The 18,848-nt window shown below is 40.5% G+C and overlaps 1 pseudogene; it reads right to left on the bottom strand.

Annotated features, from left to right (window-relative positions):
- Window positions 1-1,746: 1,746 nt before the first annotated feature.
- On the bottom strand, window positions 1,747-11,787 carry LOC131370100 (antigen WC1.1-like; annotated as a pseudogene).
- Window positions 11,788-18,848: the final 7,061 nt, after the last annotated feature.

Raw genomic sequence — 18,848 nt, 5'->3', positions numbered from 1 at the left:
TTCGTGAAAAGTTTTTTTTTTTTAAGTGACCTGCTTTCAGGATGCTGCTGTATAATAATAATAATAATAATAATAATAATAATAATAATAATAATAATAATAATAATAATAATAATAATAATAATAATAATAAAACTGAATAGTTTTTATGTCTGCTTGTTCCCATGTTTGTAATTTTCTGATGGCTGATATGTTCACATACATTTTGCACATTTGCACTAAAGTAGTAAATTGTAGTATTATAAAGATAATGGACAAAATACCAGTTTCCTAGAGTGAAAATCTGCTATCTGTACCACCTTTTAGTTCTTATGTGGCCATGTTATTCATGGAATGTTAGGAAGGGTGAGTTAAGTTTCAGAGAGTGCAAATCCGCTATCTTTGCTGCCATCTTAGTTCTTGCATGTCTGTGTGTAAGTGTATGTGTTTCTGACAGGAATTTCATTCATGGAATGTTAGGAAGGGTGAGTCCACATAAACCATTGCAGTAACTGGGTGTCCAGATAAACACTTTATATCTGTGTGTATGTCTAAGAATCTGTATATCAGAGAGGGAGAGAGAAACGCGTGTGTGTGTGTGTTTGTGTCTCTGTGTGTGTGTGTGTGTGTGTGTGTACGCGCATTTACATTTATTCAATAATCTGAAGTTTTTAGTATGCAGTGGAGGTCGAGCTCAGGCTGGTGCTGGGATTTGAACTCACAACGTTCTGATTAATATATTCAATTCAATTCAATTCAATTTTATTTCTAAAGCAAATTTAAATTCAACCTTAATTTGCCAAAATACTGTCCAAAGATAGAGGAAAAAAAATAAAAATGAACAAGGATAGAAGCAGGAAAACACATACACATTACAAACAATTAAAAGCACAAGAAAAGAGATGCGTTTTTAACATAGATTTGAATTCTATAATCAATTTGATATCGGACTGGCAGCCAGTGCAGAGCGTAAAATCGGTGTGATATGGTCTCGTTTGCGGCTACCCGTGAGTATAGAGTATAAATATATAAATATTTATTTATTTTTATTGCCTGACACTGACCACAGATTTATCACTACAAGAGCCACAAACCACATAATCACATTATATTATAAAAGCACTTTTATTTAATCAATTGTTTAAGTAAACAATATGTAATAAAATAGTGAAAAAGGTGAATACAGCGCTCAGAATAAGGCACAATATTTACTTACTATGGATAAAAAGGTTGCATTTGCTGGCATATTGTTTATTTAGACAAAATATTTAAATTCCTTGTCCATTTCTCATTCTATACAAGGAGGCAGGAAGTAAGGCTGCTGATGGGGCTGCAACACCCCGACTTTCAGGATTACTTTAACTGCAGCTGCTGAAATAATAATAAATAACTGTTACAAAGAACTGAAACTCGAGACTCTTTCTATAAATGTTAAATAAACATCTATTAGTAATGTCAAAAAAAATGATTATACACTATTCTTTGTTATATAACATGTTTTAAATCAGTTTATTATGGGCTTACATAATGAGAAGGACTGTAGGAAGAACTGTAGGAAAAATAAAATATTCAAATGAATCATTTATTAGAATCATTTATGTGGCAGTCGTAACTATTAAATAACTAAAAGGAAAATTATTTTACTATAATTCAGGTGTGATATATATATATTGAATTGAATATATATATATATATATATATATATATATATATATATATATATATATATATTAACATTTTAATATTTGTAATAAGTTTTATTCTGGCTCATTTCTGAAACACTTAATAACAGAATCACAAGTTTCAGTTAGACATGAATGATAAGATTTTAACTATTATCAGAGCCGTGTTGTTGTGAAAAATTAATCAACACTTTCTAATTCCATATAGCCATATAGAAAATCAACATAGAAAACATAGAATATTGAATTAGATCTTAAAATATAAAACATTACCTGAGCATAATGAATGAAAAATCTTTATCTATTTCAGACAGTTGCATATTTCTGGCTTGTAATAATTTTTAACATATGTAATAAAGTTTTCATCTAACAAGTGGAATGTAATTAACTCATTTCTAAAAACACTGAATAACAGATTCCCAAGTTTCAGTTAGACATGAATGATAAGATCAGATGTTTCACCAAAAGATTGAAATGAACATTATGGCCATTTTGATGGAATAAACTGGTGAGATAAATGAGGTGTGGTGTGTCAGTGATATTTAAGCTCACTATGACTTATAGCACTAAATGTGTTGTAAAAGGAAAGCTGGAAACATTTGGTTCAGTAATAATGGAGGTGATTTAACTCTCCCTAATCTATTTGCTAATAACAAGGTGAGAAAATGAACATGGTTCAGAATGAATGAAATTATTGGAAGTAAAATAAAATCATTTTTTGTGTTTATAAAAGTTGAAATGTAATTTCCTGAGAAAAGGCCTTTGGGGGCGTGTCTCAGTCACATGGTCCCTGTCTTTCTGAGATTTCTCCTCCACATCATCATATTCTGTAAAATAAACACATTTACTTCTTTAATATATCATTTATATTGTATTAATAGTAATTGTTTTGTAACACCTTAAAATACAGTAAATGATGCACTATGTAGAATTTCTCTGATATTTCAACAATAAATGAAGAGAATAGAGGACATTTATCAGATCAGTTTTCTTAATCTGACTGAATGGAGATTTGTTATAAAAACAGTAAGCTGATGTTTATGTTATATATCATAGATAATATTTACAGTAGATCTTATCTAAACTGTTTAATAAATGCACATGTTTAATTATATTTGTTCTAAAAACTGATCTGAAAGTTGATATTTATTATATACCATATATAATATAATCACATATAATCTAATCTTTTACTCTGCTGCCTGTGAACTTATGTACATTACAGAATAAACAGGAAGTCACTCACCTTCTGTCTCTCCTACATCCTGTTCCTCAGTGATGACATCATCATAATCTTCTGGATTGTCTAATGAACAAATAAATGAATCAGTAATAAACCACTGTGTGTGTTGCTGTTATAGTAAAATACTGAGTTACAGGGTGGTGTGATGAAGCAGAGGATTTTAATCTGAAAAACAATGAAATATAATTTTCTTACAGAAAACTTCACCATGTCAATGACAACAGATTTTTTTTTATAATTTATAATTTCCTGTGAATGAACTGTTGCTATAGAAACCAGGTACTGGATCATTAATATTATAGAAAATAAAATAGAAAATTAATCAACACCTACTGACCAATCAGAACGCAGAATTCAACAGTGTGTACAAAGAAGTAATTAAACCACAAAGCTTGAATTTTATTGTATAAATGTTTAAGGTGAATAAATTCCATGAATCTTCAGAATAAACTGACCTGTGATGATGTTTGGGTTTGTTTCAGTGGTAACTGCATCATCATAGTTCTCGGACACGTCCTCTGTCAGAACGTAGAGATAAAAGCTATTAAATCCACATTAATGTCATTAATGATCATTTGGATGCTTGTGGATGCAATACTGTCCCATTATTATCATACCTGTCAGTATAACTGACTTCTGATCAGCTGTAATGGCGTCATCATAATTCTCAGCTTCATCCTCTACACCAAAACACAGATATTTAAAGATATTTAAAGTTTAGTGAAGGGGCAGTTTCTACACTGTGTATTTGATGACACAATGCAAAATGACATCGTACACATGTAAAAAACGTCACTACACACAAACCAATAAACAAACTTATTCACAGTGTGTGTGTTTAATTTATACTGCTTTCTAAAACAAATCCCAAAACAGAACCACACCATCCACGTGATCAGGGATCGGTCCAGCAGTGACGGCATCATCGTAGTCCTCTGGTGGGTCGACTCTTCCTGGATCACCTAAATGAAATAAAAGCAGAGACTCTGTACAAACAGCTCCATCACATTCTGACCTCATGGTTTAATGTGAAGTCAGTAAATTGATGTGATCAGTTAACAACTGCACCCACTTATGATGTCACTGGTGTCGATGACATCATCATAATACTCCGCCTTTTCTCCCATCCCAGACTTTACTGTAAAAAGAACAATTTATTTGTTTCAGGGTTTTTAAACATAATCACGTCTCAGAAAGGAGAAATTTAGTCATTTCTGATTTCTAATTGTAATTCTAATATCTTTCAGTTAATGGAGTTAGACAAACTCACACTCTGGACATTTTTACCTGAGAGAAGCTCATCATCCACATCCTCATACCCAGAATGCTGTTCTTCAGAGAGGAGACTTCCTGTTAGAGGAGAACAGGACAGTCAGGAGACGTGTTCAGAAAAGCAGAACAACACACACACACACACACACACACACACAAACACACACACACAGACACACACACAGACACACACACACACACAGACACACACACACACACACTAACACCCACGAACACACACACACACACACACACACACACCCCTTAAAAAAACACTACATTACCCCACATGAACTCTAGCTGCACATTTCCTCTCACACATTTAGGTTATTTTTATTTATTCAGTATAAATGACATATACACACACCGGGAGGGAGATGAGAGGTATGCACCTGTACAGGAAAGCAGTCACATGCACACACACACACACACACACAGACACACACAGACACACACAGACACACACACACACACAGACCCATGCTCCTATTCAATAACCAAATAGATACAAGCATTTATCTGGACACTCAGTAACCACCATGGTTTATCCATCCGTTAAAATATGTATCATAAAACCACACATTCAGACACATACTTACAAGTCAGCCACCTCCCAACCACCCCCTACCCCCGAACACACACACACACACACACACACACACACACACTTTAGTGAGAAGTACACTTTTATAGAGAAAAACACACACACCATTTCTCTTATTTTTAGTTATTAATAATAAATGACACACTCACACACACATAGAGAGAGAAGGGGGATGCACCTGTCCAGGAAAACACACACATACACACACGACCCCCAAACACACACAGCCCCCCTTTAAAAAATCTACACTACATTACCTCACATGAACTCTAACTGCACATTTCCACTCATACATTTAGGATATTTTTATTACAGGAAAGCACTCACATGCAGGAATACACACACACGCACACACACACACATATACACACACACACACTCACACACTCACACACACACACTCACACACTCACACACACACACTCACACACACACACAGACCCATGCTACCATTCAGAAATCACACAGATTTATGTATTTATCTGGACACTCAGTAACCACCATGGTTTATGGGGACTCATTTTTCCTAACATCCATCCACTAAAATACAACTAATTTTTATTTTTAGTTATTTGTCATAAATCTCACACACTCACACACACACACACACAGACACAGACACACACAGACACACACACACACACTCTCACACACACACACACACACACACACACTCACACACACACACACACACTAAATCAGAAGCTTTAATAGATGTTTATCAGCAGAATCCTGTCTCTACACCACATGTACTCTAACTGCACATTTCCTCTCACACACATTGAGCTTATTTTTATTTATTTATTTTAAAGAAATAAATCACACTGGATTTGGGGGAAAATATTGCTCTAATCACTGAGTTTACATTGAGGTGTGTATTCTGTATTGAGGGATTTGATCATTTCCATGCAGTGAATTTCAGCTAGAAGTTTAAATAGATACAATAAGTGTGATGTAGAACAGTCCACATATCACTCACCTCTTTGAGTGAAGCTCGTGATTCTTCTAGCCATGTATCTGTGGTTGATCTCCTCATAGACTGCCTCAGACTCAGTCTTACGCCTCGTCCTAGAGACAACTGGGAGTGGGGAACAATAATAATAATAATAATAATAATAATAATAATAATAATAATAATAATATACACTGATGAACAAAAACACAAAACAGACCATATTAACACTATAATGAAAAAGAATGAAAAATATTAAAATACATTTACAGTAGAAATGATTATAAATAATGTTAATAAAATCTGAGATTTTAAATAATATAATAAGACAATGTGTGAAAGTGTGGTACCTCTCCTGAGAACTCTGTTCTGGTAAAACAGTACCAGAAGAAGCACTAAGGCCAGGAAGAGCAGCGTTCCCAACACAAAGAGAACCAGTGGAGGGGTGGGTGGACTTACTGAGGTCAAAAACACAGAAGAGGATCTTGATACGACGCTGTGATCAGAAATATTTAGAAAAATGATGAACAGTAACAAATATTGCATTCTAACAAATACACATACCTGATTTGGTGGTGGTGGTGGTGGTGGTGGTGGTGGGTGTAGCAGTGGACATGGTGGATGTGTCTGTATTCACAGAGAGAAAAACACTTTCTATCACACAATAAAAATAAAGTGTCCCTGAATAAGTTTTACAGTTTAGGGTCTGAGCTTTCAATCAAACATCTAAGATTCTAAATAAAAGTTATCAAGTCTTATCACTGAGACAGAAAGCTGAAAAGTTAGCACACCCCTCTGACCTGCACAGGTGACTCCAGCATGAGAGCAGTCAGTGTGGTTCTTCAGGGAATGATGACAGTCCCACAGGTGAATCTCATCCCCTCGACACTTCACTCTGTTCATCCAGATAGTCCCTTCACCAGAACCCAACCAAACATTCCTATCAGCACTCAGCGCCGACCCACAGCCCAGCTGTCTGCACACCACCTGAGCGTTCCTGATGTTCCACCGATCATCACAAACGGAGCCCCACGTAGAGTTATGATACACCTCCAACCTCCCAGAGCAGCTTCCCTTTCCTCCACTCAGCCTGAGAGACCAGTGCTCTACATCACACACATCACACAAGAGGAAACACACCAACACTGAATAACAGCTCCAGTCACACAGCTCACTACAACACCATGACACATCAACAAGAACTGACCCTCATCTGTTAAAACTGGACTGTGATTGGTCAGAAGGTGTTGATTCATTTTCTACAACAGCAGCTCTGACAGTAGTGCAGCTACAAATAAACAAAGGCTTTAACATTGTGTTGTTACTTAAAGTAAAGATAAATGTGTGTAATCATATGGTGATGTTTTCTGTAAGGAGATGTTAATTTAATATTTATGGAAGGAGTCTCCAGTGTCAGAGCTTTGTGACAGTCAAAATAGAGAAAAGAACCTGGAGAAGGAACAACTGTTTATAATTGTTTATAGCTGCTATAACATAAGTGAGAACAGGAACTAAATGTTTTATTCAACATCATTAAATGAAACTGGAAATGGATAAAATGCATGGCATATCATCCTTTAAATAAAAAATACAACTGTTAGTTTATTGCTGTGTTCTGAGAGAAATAACACCCTTCAGGACACGCTGTTATAGGAAAATGATCAACTTCTGGGAGGAAACAGTAACTCTTTCCTCAACACATGACAGATTTAAGTGTCCTTACTTGAGCAGTATTTCTGAAGAGGAAATGATGAACATGTCCCATGAGTACGTAGAGACGTTCCATCTTCTGCAGTAATAAAACACATGAAACAGACTTTTCTCTCATTCTTATTTTATAGCTGAAATATTTACACAAATTCTACAGTAATATATAAACTAGTAGAGAGAGAGAATCCTCTTACCTGTGCAGGTAATACGAGCCACTTCATCACGATTATCACATCTGTTCTGTCCCCAGGGTGAAGATGGACACTGCCACAGATTAGAGTCGTGTTTCCTACATTTCAGTTCATCCAGCCAATTAGGAGCAGATTTTACTCGTGCTTCAGTGTTTGACAGACTGCCTCGTCTTCCACAGTTCAGCTCTCGACACACCATGTTTACCGTCTCATCATCCATCTGATTGTAACACACATTACCCCAGGTTCCATTGTAGAACACTTCCAGATTCCCCTCACAGCCCTCTGAGAGTCGGATCTCTTTAAACTCTGGAGAGAGAAGGACGACTTACACTTCATCTGAAAATGTCCTGTTTTATCGACACAGTTAAATATGTGTAATATTATCTTTATGGAGAAATATATTCTAGATGGATTACATTTATAAACAAGTCCTTACTATCATGTTGAATTTCAGGAACATTATGAAATAAAACATATACATATCTAACAGGTTTATTGTCATTCATCACACTGTCCCTGACCAGACGACTCCTTCGTCCTCATTTTGTCCACATTCACCCTCTTCACACAGCTGAAATCTGCAGTTCCACAGGGACGTCTCGTTCCCCTCACACTCCACCTCATTCAGCCATATGGACCCAGTTCCAGGACCAAACCAGGCTGGTATGTGGGTACTGAGGGCCACTCCACACTGCAGCTGTCTGCACACCACCTGGGCATCCTCAATATCCCACGAGTCATCACACACTGTCCCCCACGAGCCGCTGTGGAAAACCTCCAGCCTTCCTGCACAGTCTCCCCCAGAACCAACCAACCTGATGGAGCGGGGGTCTTTATTACACACACACACAGACACACACATATACACACACACACAGACACACAGACACACACACACACATGCACACAAACACACACACACGCGCGCACACACACGCACACACACATACACACACACGCGCGCACACACACACACACACACATACACACACACGCGCGCACACACACACACACACACATACACACACACATTTTAATCAGATGTGGAAAATTCTTTAAAACAATACAATTAGTGTTAATATCAGTTAAAATTATTAATAACAATTTAAATAATAATGCAGCTCACAGACTGTTTACTGACAGTTAATTAATATTTTATTAATATTTGATCATTATTATTATTATTATACCCCCTGGGACTAACAGGTAAATCAGAGAGAGTAAATATGAACATTTATAGTTCGACAAAGACAGAAATTGTTTGTTTTGTTGTTGTCATGAACTGTAAAATAATTGCTTTTTTAATTAAAATGATGAATAATTATGATTATTAATCCTGATCAAGCTCTGTTTCTTAAACTACATTTTAAAGCTCTGGTTTTGTACATGTCTGCTCATCTGTAGGTGTTTACCTGAGCAGGTGATGTAGAGCTGTTCCCCAGAGCTGCAGTTGACAGGTTCAGCTTGTGGCCTGCTGCAGTTCCCCAGATGAGCTTCACTCCCAGAGCAGCTGAAACCCGTTACACACATGTGTTTGTGTTCAGTGGTGGATGGAGAGGAGCGGTAGTTCAGCACAGAGCCACAGCCCAGCTGTCTGCAGAGCACAGACGCCTCAGACAGACTCCACGAGTCCAGGAGAACTCTCCTCCAGTCCTGCCTGAAATAAATCTCCACCTCCCCCTGACACTCTCTCCCTCCAGACAACCGCACTCGCCCCTCATGAAACACCATGGATGATCCTGAAGCAGAAGAACATCATTTAAATATTCTAATGAACTCTGACTTTATTCAGTAACGTGGTGTACGTGATGTTAATATCTCACCATTACAGATGACTCCAGCGTCGTGTTTATGAGAGCATGCAGCTCGACTCCATGATGAGACGCCACATCGTGATAGGTGTGTCTCCTTCCCCTGACAATCAAACACATCAGCCCAGATGTGGCCACTCCCCTCCCAAACCAGTCCACCTCCACCACAGCCACAGCTCTCCCACAATCCAGCTGTGCACACAGAACATCTGCAGCTCTCATATCCCAGCCTACAGCACAAACTGTGCCCCACTCACCGAGGTACTGGAGCTCCACTCGACCAGAACAGGAGTCCGGTCCGTTCACCAGCCGCGCCTCTGTGTGACCTGAACAAACAGCCGAGAGCTCAGTGAAAGAGGAACATTAACACAGGAACCTTAAAGTTTGATGGACAGCTATGTGGTCTCTATTTAAACAGAAGTTACATCATGATACTTAACCAGAACATATTAATCCCACATCGTTGTCATGGGAACAGTGTGAGTGTTTGAGTGAAGATGATGTTGGACAGAAGGTAATGTCAGATTCAGTTCCTCTACACTGAAGCTCCTCTGTCCACACCTGACCCTCCCCTCGTCCAAAAGCAGCTGATCCCAGAACCTCCACAGGAATCCCACAGTCCAGCTCTCGACACACAACCTCTGCATCCTGCTGGTCAAAGTCAGCATCACACACTGTGGACCAGGAACCTCCATGAAACACCTCCACTCTCCCAGAGCACCGGTGAGGACCAGCAGTGAGTCTCGACATTCTGTGACCTGTGTTTTATTTAATTGTGTAAATATTCTGCAAATTTTCACTAAGAGCGAATATCAAGAAATAATTTAAATGTTATAAGACAAAGTTGCAAAATTTTTTAATAAAATCAACAATTGAATAAAGTTTATTTGTTATAATTCAAATTAAATCATAATAATAATGTAACTAATTGTAATGTTTATTCTAAATACAGAAGTTTACCTGAGCAGGTGACTCCAGCATCTTCACCATGACCACAGTCACTTTTCCCCCACCCATCTGATCTACAGTCCTTCAGTGTCGACTCTGATCCTCTACAGGCCACTTCATCCATCCAGATTGGTCCTGATCCTGGTCCAAAGTGACCATACTGTGGTGCGTTTACAGCCTCCCCACAGCGCAGCTCTCTACACACCACTGCAGCATCGACCTCATCCCAGCGATCACCACACACTGTTCCCCACTGACCACCATGAAGAACCTCCACTCTCCCAGCACAGCGACTTCCACCATTCACCAACCTCACACTGTCTGAGAGAGAGAGAGACAGAGAGAGAGAGAGAGAGAGAGAGAGAGAGAGACAGAAAACCAGCAAGTCAAACTAGATGAGGCTAATAAGGCTAGGCTAGAAACATCTTTGTAATGATTTGGTCCCTACTAGCAGAAAGAAAAACTTTTGTGTTTATTTTTATTTTATTTTATGGACATCACTCTGAATTCACTCTGTAATTTCTCTCAATATTTGGCCTTTTCAGGTGTTGTGATTCCACTGGATTTGCTTTTTCTGCTCTGTGAATATGGCCTTTTATGGAGTTTTGTGGTTGTCACCCAAACACAAATCATCTACACACACCAGGTCATTTACAGGTGATTCCCATTTTGGTGATGTTTATTGTCGGTGATGTAGCTCCTGTGAGTTCCTGGTTTCTTGTCCTGTGTCATTTAAATATTTCTGTTTTCTTTTTTCCTTTTAGTCGATAATTTTGTGCTAATGTTTTATTGTATTTTTTTACTTTCACAATCAGCCGCATTTTATTTTTCAACAAACACTTTTGTTTTCTAATTATTTCAATGGCAAAATTAGAAATATCAGGCAAAAAATGTAGACTACAGTATAAATATAAAACCTGACAATATAAGAGTTAACACTGTAGACACCAATATATTCTCATCTACATTTAAAATTATTCACTTTTTGCCTCAAAAAATCAAATTAGGATAAAATTTTATGTAAAGCTGCATTGTGACGATGTCTATTATTAAAAGTGCTTCAATAAAATTAAACTGAATTTTTTCAACATAAACACTGGAATTAAAAGAAAATCTGCCTTTATGAAACATTTCTAAATCTAACCAAAAATTCAGTTTGGTTTAACCAAGTGTTTACACATAACTTTACTCAAAGATTGATGAATCTTGCAGATGTTCAATATTTAATGATGAATATTACAGAACCTTCATCATTAAATATTGAAAATATTGAAGGGGTTTCACTGTAAAAAGTTTTTTCTCTTTAAAAACTCTTTAAAATGTGTGTGATGTTTTGGTGTGAATAATCAGTGTGAACTTACCAGCTGCTGTGAGTGTGAGTGTGGATGAGAGAAGAATAAAGTCAGACAGATTTCCATCTCCCTCCTCACTGTACACGATGTGTTCACCTCCACTCACCCAGAGAGACTGAGAGAAGTGTATCTCCTCACTCAGCCCCCTACAGAGAGACAGACAGAGAGAGAGAGAGACAGCCAATCACACTCACTGTTACCTTATTAGAAAGATGAGAGGAAATCATCACACAGCCTCAATAACAAATCAGACGAGGCATCTTTCACTTTCTCCATATATATCAAAATAACGTCAGCGCTGATGAACAGAGCTCCGCCTCCTGTCTCTGAGGTGTGTGTCTGATGAACAGAGCTCCGCCTCCTGTCTCTGAGGTGTGTGACTGATGAACAGAGCTCCGCCTCCTGTCTCTGAGGTGTGTGACTGATGAACAGAGCTCCGCCTCCTGTCTCTGAGGTGTGTGAGTGATGAGAGTCGATCACATCACACACTGATTTCAGAGAGAGGAAACACTCGGCTGTCATACAGCATTAATGCCTGACAGCTGCACAGAGCAGATACACACACTGATAAACCACACTGTAACTACATCAGCTAAACATCCCTTCTACACACACACACACACACTCACACACACACACTCACACACACACATACAGACACACACTCACACACTCACACACACACACACACATACCAGATATGAATCAATACAACATTATAACATGATTTAATCCATTGTTAGACTTAAACTGATGTTTATAAATGTTTTCACTAATAATTTTAATTTTTTGACATTTTACAAATTCTGACTATATTCAAGAATTTTTACCATTTCACTTGTAATTAGATATTTATTATTAAATACACACATTTACTCTGGTTTTCAGGATTATAAACAATAATAATTGTAAAAATTGATTATTATTGTTGATTAAGAACATTAAAACTTTCCATCCACTAGATGGCAGTAAAGCATTTCCAAAGTGAGATTTCTGTTTCATGAAATGTGTTTATTCTCTTAACTGACCTGCTGAGGGCGCTGTTAGGATGCTGCTGGATTATTATTATTATTATTATTATTATTATTATTATTATTATTATTACTGATAAACTGCTAAATATAACAATTATGAGAAATTATAGAAGTGATAAAATACACAAACAAGAAATCCACAAGAAAAAGCCCATAAAATATAAAGCCATAAATAAAAACACAAACACACTGTGGCATTAGTGCACCAGTCATTGTGAATGTAAACACAGAGAGCGCCCCCTATCTTCTTCCAGGAGTCCCCTTGTTCGGTCGTCATGGTGAACGGAGTGACTGATACCTCAATATCCGTGTGGGGGATCATAATAAAAATAAGCTCAATAAAATATCCTCCATTTTGTGTGCAGGTGACCGTACATTATCAGGAAGATGCAGACAGAGAGGGTTTGTTCAGGTTGCTCCTTATCCTGGTCTGTATCCTAGAACATCAGCCTCTCTCTTGTTTCCTCTCCCTACACCGCCTTCTCCGCCTCCCTGCCGCGGGTGGTGATCCACGGAGCTGTCGGTGCTCTGATTAACTCAGCAGGAATGATATCAGAGTCCTTGGGAAGTGACTTTCTCACAGTTTGTTCCCATTTTTATAAGTTCCTGACCGCTGATATGGTCACATAAACTTTACAGCTGTTCTTCTTCTTCTGGTTTCATGGAGGGTTTCGAACCAACTTCATAGCTTCATACCGCCACCTACTGTGATGGAGAGTTCTGTTCTGTTGTTTAAATGGCGGTTGGTAAGCCAGCTTTAAGGTGTAAATTCCGCCACCTACTGGATTGGAGTATGGAGCACAACTTCTGTGATGGAGTGTGAAGAGAATGAATTCTATATTTCTCACCTAATCCCTTTATCCTATATTTTAATCCACTGATCCTAATAAATATCATGATTGCATTCATTTGTTTTCAGCTTCTCTCTCTGTAAACACCTTAAGGTTTCTAATTTAACCTCATCACCTCAGTGTTTTTCTTTCAGGAAGAGCTCCAAATAGAACTGCTTAAGGAACCGTAACGATCCAAAACCATTGGGGAACTTGGTGAAAAACTCATTTCAAACCTGACAGGAAGTATGGAACGGAATTTCTGCAAAGAATTTTTGGAATATGACAGCAGGCCTGAATAAACCATTACACAAATTCAAGATTCAAGATTGAAGAAGCTTTATTGTCATTTCAGCCACATATATCTGACGCAGTACATAGTGAAATGAAACATTTCTCCAGGACCTGGTGCTACAGAAACATACAACATAAAGATCAAATAGGAAAAAACAACACAGAGCGAGGACAGAAGTTTTGTCCTAGACACATAAAGTGCAGAGTGCAACTAGGTGCAAACAGAGCATAGACAAGACAGTGCAGAAACAGTAGGTACAAAAAGACAACACAAAAACACAGGACACAGCACCGAAAGATAAAGAACATGTGTAGTGAAATGTAAAAAATTAAATAGAATAAAAATGAAATGATGTACAGAGTAGCAGTGGTTGAGGAAGTGCAAATAGAAATAGGCATAAACATAAATATAGCAGAGTAATGAAATAATAACAGGGTTTGAGGTAGTGCAATAAGTACTCAACAATATAAGCTATATAAGTGTGTGTGTGTCCACACAGGTGAAAGAGAGAGTGTGTGTGTGTGTGTGTGTGTGTGAGAGAGAGAGAGAGATTTGTACAGTTCAGTCCTGGGTGTTGAGGAGCCTGATGGCTTGAGGAAAGAAACTGTTACACACTGTGGTTGTGAGGCCCGAATGCTCCAGTACCTCTTTCCAGATGGCAGGAGGGTGAAGAGTGTGTGTGAGGGGTGAGTGGGGTGTGTAAGGGTGTGTGTGAGGGGTGTGTGGGGTGTGTGTGGGGTGTGTAAGAGTGTGTGTGAGGGGTGTGTAAGAGTGTGTGTGAGGGGTGAGTGGGGTGTGTAAGGGTGTGTGTGAGGGGTGTGTGGGGTGTGTGTGGGGTGTGTAAGAGTGTGTGTGAGGGGTGTGTGGGGTGTGTAAGAGTGTGTGTGAGGGGTGTGGGGGGGGTGTAGGGTGTGTAAGAGTGTGTGTGAGGGGTGTGTAGGGTGTGTAAGAGTGTGTGTGAGGGGTGTGTGGGGTGTGTAAGAGTGTGTGTGAGGGGTGTGTAAGAGTGTGTGTGAGGGGTGTGTAAGAATGTGTGTGAGGGGTGTGTGGGGTGTGTAAGAGTGTGTGTGAGGGGTGTGTAAGGGTGTGTGTGAGGGGTGTGTGGGGTGTGTGTGGGGTGTGTAAGAGTGTGTGTGAGGGGTGTGTGGGGTGTGTAAGAGTGTGTGGGAGGGGTGTGTAAGAGTGTGTGTGAGGGGGGTGGGGGGGTGTAAGAGTGTGTGTGAGGGGTGTGTGGGGTGTGTAAGAGTGTGTGTGAGGGGTGTGTGGGGTGTGTAAGAGTGTGTGTGAGGGGTGTGGGGTGTGTAAGAGTGTGTGTGAGGGGTGTGGGGGGTGTGTAAGAGTGTGTGTGAGGGGGTGTGGGGGGTGTGTAAGAGTGTGTGTGAGGGGTGGTGGGGGGTGTGTAGTGTGGTGTGTGAGGGTGTGGGGTGTGTGTAAGAGTGTGTGTGAGGGGTGTGGGGGGGTGTGCACGAGTGTGTGTGAGGGGTGTGGGGGTGAGTGTAAGAGTGTGTGTGAGGGGTGTGGGGGGGGGGTAAGAGTGTGTGTGAGGGGTGTGGGGGGGTGTAAGAGTGTGTGTGAGGGGTGTGGGGTGTGTGTAAGAGTGTGTGTGAGGGGGTGTGGGGTTGTGTGTAAGTGTGTGTGTGAGGGGTGTGTGTGGGGTGTGTAAGAGTGTGTGTGAGGGGTGTGTGGGTTGTGTAAGAGTGTGTGTGAGGGGTGTGTGGGGGTGTGTAAGAGTGTGTGTGAGGGGTGTGGGGGGTGTGTGTAAGAGTGTGAGGGGTGTGTAAGAGTGTGTGTGAGGGTGTGTGGGGTGTGTAAGAGTGTGTGTGAGGGGTGTGGGGGGGGTGTAAGAGTGTGTGTGAGGGGTGTGAGGGTGTGGGGGGTGTGTAAGAGTGTGTGTGAGGGGTGAGTGGGGTGTGTAAGTGTGTGTGTGAGGGGGGTGTGTGGGGGTGTGTGGGGTGTGTAAGAGTGTGTGTGAGGGGTGTGTAAGAGTGTGTGTGAGGGGTGTGGGGGGTGTGAAAGGGTGGGTGTGAGGGGGGGGGGGTGTGTAAGAGTGTGTGTGAGGGGTGTGTGGGGGTGTGTAAGAGTGTGTGTGAGGGCTGTGTGGGGTGTGTAAGAGTGTGTGTGAGGGGTGTGTAAGAGGGTGTGTGAGGGCTGTGTGGGGTGTGTAAGAGTGTGTGTGAGGGGGTGTGGGGTGTGTGTAAGAGTGTGTGTGAGGGGTGTGGGGTGTGTAAGAGTGTGTGTGAGGGGTGTGTAAGAGTGTGTGTGAGAGGTGTGGGGTGTGTGTAAGAGTGTGTGTGAGAGGTGTGTAAGTGTGTGTGTGAGGGGTGTGGGGTGTGTAAGAGTGTGTGTAAGGGGTGTGGGGGGTGTGTAAGAGTGTTTGCAGAGGGTGTGTGGGGTGTGTAAGAGTGTGTGTGAGGGGTGTGGGGTGTGTAGAGTGTGTGAGGGGTGTGTGGGGGGGGGTGTAAGAGTGTGTGTGAGGGGTGTGTGGGGTGTGTAAGAGTGTGTGTGAGGGGTGTGGGGTGTGTGTAAGAGTGTGTGTGAGGGGTGTGTAAGAGTGTGTGTGAGGGGTGTGGGGTGTGTAAGAGTGTGTGTGAGGGGTGTGTAAGAGTGTGTGTGAGAGGTGTGGGGTGTGTGTAAGAGTGTGTGTGAGAGGTGTGTAAGTGTGTGTGTGAGGGGTGTGGGGTGTGTAAGAGTGTGTGTGAGGGGTGTGGGGGGTGTGTAAGTGTGTGTGTGAGGGGTGTGTAGGGTGTGTAAGAGTGTGTGTGAGGGGTGTGGGGGGTGTGTAAGAGTGTGTGTGAGGGGTGTGGGGGGTGTGTAAGAGTGTGTGTGAGGGGTGTGGGGGTGTGTGTAAGAGTGTGCGTGAGGGGGTGTGGGGTTGGTGTAAGTGTGTGTGGGGGGGTGTAAGAGTGTGTGTGAGGGGTTTGGGGGGGTGTAAGAGTGTGTGTGAGGGGTGTGTAAGAGTGTGTGTGAGGGTGTGGGGGGGTGTAAGAGTGTGTGTGAGGGGTGTGGGGGGGGGTGTAAGAGTGTGTGTGAGGGGTGTGTAAGAGTGTGTGTGAGGGGGTGTGGGGGGTGTAAGAGTGTGTGTGAGGGGTGTGGGGGGGGGTGTAAGAGTGTGTGTGAGAGGGTGTGTAAGAGTGTGTGTGAGGGGTGTGGGGGGTGTGTAAGTGTGTGTGTGAGGGGTGTGTAAGAGTGTGTGTGAGGGGTGTGGGGTGTGTGTAAGTGTGTGTGTGAGGGGTGTGTAAGTGTGTGTGTGAGGGGTGTGTAAGTGTGTGTGTGGGGTGTGTGTAAGTGTGTGTGTGTGGGGTCTCTCTCTCTCTCTCTCTCTCTCTCTCACACACACACACACACACACTCTCTCTCACACACACACACACACACACACACACTCTCTCTCCCACACACACACACACACACACACACACACACTCTCTCCCACACACACACACACACACACACACACACACTGTACTTTTCATTACCACTCATTCGAGCATTCAGTGTTTCCTCTGAGTTCATTCCTACATACTGCTGCTTATACGTCAGTTTTGTTTCAAAAGGTTTCAGCTAAGATTAAAGTCATTTAGACTATAATGAATAATCACTGAGATTATTGAGGTGAGATGTGAGTGATATTTAAGCTGAGTGATAATATTTATAGGACTGATAGTGTAATGAAAGAAGAGCACAGCTGGTTAAGAACCAATAGGTGTGAATTAACTCTCTCTAATCTTTTTGCTAAGACGGAGAACAAGGAATGTGACGGTGTTCTGTGTTGTAGTCCATGGTTGGTCATGTTTGTAGGCCACAGTGCATTCTGGGTATATTGTAGTTGGACACAGTTTCAGGTGTTGAAGTGACACACTTGGAAGATGACAGAAAGAGGATTAAAGTTGTTTTATATAGCTGATATTTATATTATCAGAAATAATATAATCATGCTTTCACTGTACTGCTTGTGCATTTACATACATTAACCACATAACCAAGAAGACACTCACTTTGTCTCTCCTACATCCTGTTCCATAGTGATGACATCATCATTATCTTCCATCTAATGAACCGATAAAGAAATACAGTGGACAATTTTCCTATAACTGGATGACCCAAAATGTTTTATTCTTTTATTTATACCACAGAAAGTTGGTACTGATTACCAAATAGTGAGATTTTAGTCAATTCCTGTTATCACTTATATCAGTAATAAACAGCCAGGATGTGATTGTGTCTTAACTCCTAAGGCTTTAGTGGACAGATGGATGGCTCTTAACTCCACCTGATTGTTGTGTAGCTCTGTGACACCACACCATGAGAGAGGCATCTGTGATGATTAATTCCACTGATGGCTACTGCTCCACAGTGGACACCTTTTCATAGGTAAGTGTCATCATGTAGCATCGTTTCAGGTAACACCACAGAGGATGCAATAAAGAATCAGAGTTACTAAATAGTCAGAAACCTTATATCTATCTATCTGTAGACCTTCATCTATCTTGTCAGAATTAAGCAAGACTAAGTTATCCAACATCCAGAGTCTTTTACACAGTCTTTAATTTTATTAATCTGGTGTCTGTCACATGGCTTTATTAAAATTTATAGTAAACATTGTGATCTATTTTAATGAAGAGCTGAACAAAGTTTGGTCCACTGGATTGGAGTAAAAGATTATCACCACTCTACTGATGTGGTTATATTCTCAACAAACCCACAAACCCATAACAACTGTACTTCTGCGGTGGTTTTGTTCCTAGTTAATTTTGCTAAGGGTCTTTCTAAGGTTCTTGTGTTCTGTTGAGATATATGCTGACTCAATAGTGAACCTCTATAGTCACGCAATCTGGAATATTACCAGGTAAATTAAATTATGTTCTAACATTTGAGTGATATGTTTTATGGTGCATGTGTGATCATTATACTGAGGTGCTAGTTTTTGTGAGGCTACATTTTC

Source organism: Hemibagrus wyckioides, linkage group LG19, assembly GCF_019097595.1.
Source record: "Hemibagrus wyckioides isolate EC202008001 linkage group LG19, SWU_Hwy_1.0, whole genome shotgun sequence".
NCBI classification, from domain to species: domain Eukaryota; kingdom Metazoa; phylum Chordata; class Actinopteri; order Siluriformes; family Bagridae; genus Hemibagrus; species Hemibagrus wyckioides.
This window is presented reverse-complemented; position numbering and strand designations above follow the sequence as displayed.